This window comes from Elaeis guineensis, chromosome 6, assembly GCF_000442705.2.
Source record: "Elaeis guineensis isolate ETL-2024a chromosome 6, EG11, whole genome shotgun sequence".
Taxonomy (NCBI): Eukaryota; Viridiplantae; Streptophyta; class Magnoliopsida; order Arecales; family Arecaceae; genus Elaeis; species Elaeis guineensis.
In genome coordinates, this window is record NC_025998.2 from 21,687,716 (window position 1) to 21,692,660 (window position 4,945).

A 4,945-nucleotide genomic window follows, 5' to 3' on the forward strand; every position below is an offset into this window, starting at 1 on the left:
GCCAATTCCTATACTTAATTTGAATCTAATTGAATTTTGATTCAATAGGCTCCAATAGTTGGACGCTTAATTTATAGCTTGAATTAAATCAAAAAAAAGTTTCTTAATTTTTTTGATTAAAAATTTATCTTGATTTGATCACGAACTCTTGAATTAAATTTATGAAACCATGTGGACTGATGAGAGCATATTTAATTGGGTCTCATATGATGGGACACCCAAACCCAATATGGGCATGGATCTAGGCTAGGTGGTATCCTTTTGATTTGGTCCAAGAGATTTTAGGCTAGGATTTCTAATATGATTAGAAGAAGGGATCCTAATTTGATTAGGACTCCCTTATGTTGTCTATTTAAAGGACTCAAGCCTTACCTCTCAAATTAATCTCATAATCTCCTTCCTTGCCGCCACCCTCACTATGCCCAATGCCCCCTCTCCTCTCTCTCTCTAGCCCATGCCCTCTTTCTCTAGGCATCCTTCTCTTGGATCTTGGAGAGAGGTGGGCGGCAACATCTTATTGATGTCAAGAATTGGCGCCATAAAGTTGTTGGAGTTCTTCTCAAATTTGTTAGAAAGTTGTTACAACTACTTCTTAATTAGTTCTTGGTTAGTTGAGGGATCAAGAAGGATTTTTGATTTCTTCAAGAATCAAGAAAGAAAGATCATTTAAGAATTAAAAAAAAAGAGATCCAGGGTTGATCCCTATCCAGGCTTGGTTCAAGTCTATTTAGACTTTGAGCTCAAGTGAATTGTTTCAAGAGGAGCCAATCCAAATCGATCCTGTGGATCATCATAGAGGTAAACACTTATACTGTTGATTCAAAATCTAGTCAACCCTAGATCCAGAGATTGAATTGGATTTAATCCTAATTACAGGTTTGAGAAAAAAGAAAAGCGATTTAGGTATGCAACTTGATCACAGGTTTTTATTTCTTTCTACTAAAATCAGTTTATGTTAATTTCAATATATGAACTAGATCCATAGGTGCTTTCATATGATGAATGCATGCTTAGATTAAAATTATTTTAATCTAATTTTTTACTATATTTTAGATTTAAAAATTTTTTGAAATCCACATGTACTAGCACTTGTAGAAATCCAACAACGTCTTCTATTTCCTACCCTCCAATTTGTCTAGGAACTTCTATATCAATCCATTGGAGTTAGCGATATATGATGGTCTCCTTCTGATTAGTGGCATCCCTAAGTAGTTCCAGGTATCACTGGATCACATGAAATAAAGAGATCTCTGATCTAAAGTTTGCTTATAGGATTAACCTTGGAGCTGAATCTAATCACCTACCGACTTAGATTTTCCATGATAATGCTAGAGAGGACCATCGCATTCTGTATGGTGGTCCAGATAATTAGGACATAGTTATCTACAAATAGTAGATGCAAAATCTGCGTGGATAAGGAATCTAGCTAGTAAATCATCAACAAGTTAGATTTCATTGTAGCTTTGAGCATACTCTATAAGGCATCCATACAAATGATGAATAAATATGGTGATAGAGGGCACCCTTATCTTAGACCAATGGTAGAGTAAAAGGTTTTATGTGCCCACCATTAATGAATGGTGCTAAGGATGGGGCAACAACACAAACACAGATCCATTCGATCCAAGTATCATGGACACTTACCTGGCGGAGTGAAATGAAGAGAAAATCCCATCAAACCCAATCATATGCTCATTATATCCAATTTTATGAACACATAGCTGCGTCTCGAAGGCATCCTAGTCAGATTACTCATAATTTCATGAGTGACAAAATTATTTGAAATACTTCTTCCTCTGATGAAAGCCCTTTATTCTAAGTTGATCAAAAGCTAAGCACATACTACATTCTCGTCACCATGATTGTGACTATAATCTTGTACAGGGTGGTACATAGATTGATAAGGCAAAAGTGAGATGGGAGAATCACATCTTGCCTTTGTAGGATAAGGAGAATTATATTGTGCTTCTATACTTGGAACATTAGATGAAACTGAAAGAACTATTTAGTGGCTATACAAAGTCTCTATGAATAATTGGCCACTAGTGCTTAAAGAATAAAGAGAAGAAGCCATCAGGGCCAAGAACCATATCATTTGCTACTGACTACAAAATATCCTCATCTCCTTATCGATGACCGTCCGCAACCTTTTATCTTTGTCGTATTAGATATAGTGGTACCTAAAAGGGGAATAGAGGAGGGTATGCCACCACCTAATCTATCTGTCTAAGTCTGAAGGATTGAAGAAGCTCTTCTCTTCAATCATGCTTTCACTATTGAACTTTAATAATTGGATGTTGTTTCCATATTTTTTGAGTATTGAGAAAAATACCTCGAGATTCGATCCATAATAAGCCTAGAACGAAATTCAAGATGATGAATAAAATCCAACTAGATCAAGATCAGTCCAAACGAAGTTCGAAGGATCGAGATACGCATGAGAAAAGACCAACAGTAGGCTGGTCGGCCCATAGAACGTCGAATGGGGCCCATGGGTCGGCACAGCCCAAGCCAGCATGCGGGCCAGCTCAGACGTGCATGGGCGCATGCAGGCCATAGTTTCATGTGGCTCACGTGGATCGATGGTCCACGAGCATAGGAACATGGTCCATATCATTTCCCTATCGTTTCACACAGTCCACCATGGATCAAAGCACGATTTGATGGCCATTAGAGCTGCCAATGAAGATCCGATGATCCAGATTGATTTTGAATTTGATCAGACATGATCAAGGCTGATATGCATGATCGGATAGCCACAGTTCAAGCCGATCATGATCAGATGGTTCAAAAAGATTCTATGTTTGATTTTGAGCCCGATATTCGAGTAAAATACTATTTTGGTGATTCTAAAGCCTATATAGCTCTGATTGACGAACCATTTATTATGTCGGATAGCTGGTGATATTCTGATCACGCAGAGAGACTTCAAAAAAAATTTTAGAGAGCTTTTATGAGAATTTTGAGACTTCTTGTTGAGAGATCTTTGTACAAGAATTGAGTGATGAGTTCTTCTTTATTTGTTTGATTTTTTTTCTCTCATAGTGAAGTTTGCATGTCCCGTAGAGGTAACCTTGAGGCCAATCCATATTACTTTGATTTGTGTGTGGTATTTTTCTCTCTCTTTCTTTTTTCTTCCTTCCTAACAAGTAGTATTAAGGCATAATAATTAGTATCAGAGCCTGATTACCATGGACAAGGGATACCAGATGATCCATGCAGAGATGGTGTTGATCGAGATTAGAGATGGAGAAGATAAGCACAATCAAAGTAGAGATCAATCAGTTCGAAGGGAAGAACAATTTTTTCTTGTGATAAATGAAGATAAAGGATGTGCTCATCCAACATAGGTTGATCGACATTCTCTTGTACAAAAAAAAGCCGAACACCATGGAGGAAAGACCTGGGAGCAGCTACAGATGCAGATGGTGAGTACTATTTGCTTGTTCTTAACGGATAATGTGGTGATCTTTGTGCTCGATGAGACTTCTCTGATGGTGCTATGATCGAAGTTCAAGGAGCTGTACATGATGAAGTCCCTCACCAATACTCTCTTTCTCTAGAGGCAGTTCTATCAATTACAGATGGATGATGGAGAGAACATGCAGAAGCATCTATGCCACTTCTAAAAGACTCACATCGATCTTCTCAGTGTAAATGAGAAGGTTGAGAAGAAGACTTCCTCTTTCGTATGAGTCCTTAGTGGTTGCTTTTCTAGTGGAGAAGAGCACCATCAAGATAGATGAGGTCACCACAATAATTCTCTAGAATGAGATTCTCAAGGAGAAGAATCTAGCTTCAAGCTCAAACGGGGGTAGCTCAGTTTTTATGATTTTTGAAGGAGCAGATGACAGCAAATGGAGAGGCAAAGGATCGTGAAGAGGACGATCTAGATCCAAGACAAGGGATCCAGCAAGATCAGATACTATCGATGTAATGAGTTGAGGCATCGTATCAGAGATTGCTCTCAACTCAGAGATCGATCGAGGGCTACTATAGTGACGGTCAGTAGTAAGTTAGAGAATGATGTCCTAGTGATATCTGATAAGGTATCTACTTCTTTCAGCAGTAGATCTTAGATTCTGCATACATCCATCATGTTTGTTGTAGAGAGGAGCTGTTTGACTCCTTAAAGAGCAGTGAGATTATTGTTCATCTGTCGTATAGATCGAGCTATACGATTAGGAGCACTGAAACGATCAGCTAGAGGACACATGATGATGTAGTAAGGAGATTGGACAAGGTCCGATACATATCTGATTTCAGATGGGATCTTATCTCACTGAGCAGACTGGATTCAAATGGCTATAAATGGGTAGCTGGTGAAAGAATCCTAAAGGTTATGCATGGCGATAGAATTATTCTAGAGGGAGAGAAGAGGATGAGAGGATATTACTATTTAATAGAGTCCAGTGCGAAATGGAGTTTCAGAAGCCAGGGGGAGCCCAATACGAGGTGAAGCTCAGATGGAGGTAGATCAGGCACGAGATGAAAGACTCAGAAAGATGAGAGACGACATTGCAGAGTGAAGTTTCTATTACCGCAGGAGACTTCTCTAAGCAGGTCTTTGGTCAGAGTGGACACAGCCTATGATAGAGGTAGGATCGAGCAGCTTGGCTCGACTCCCATATTTGTTTATCCATGAGACAGCAAGCGTGCCCAGGGCATGGGGGCAAGATGGATCACAGACTCTAAGAGATAAATAAAGACCGAACATCGAGTCGAGATAGAGATTATGAAAAAAAATATCTCGAGATTTAATCCACAATAAGTCCAGAATGAGGTCCAAGATGATGAATGAAATCTAACGAGACTAAGATCAGTCCAAATAAAGTCCGAAGGATGGAGAAACACATGAGCGAAGGCCAACAGTAGGTTGGTATGACCCACAGGTCATCAGAGGGGGCCCACAGGCTGGAGTGGCCCAGGCCAGCATGCGGGTGCG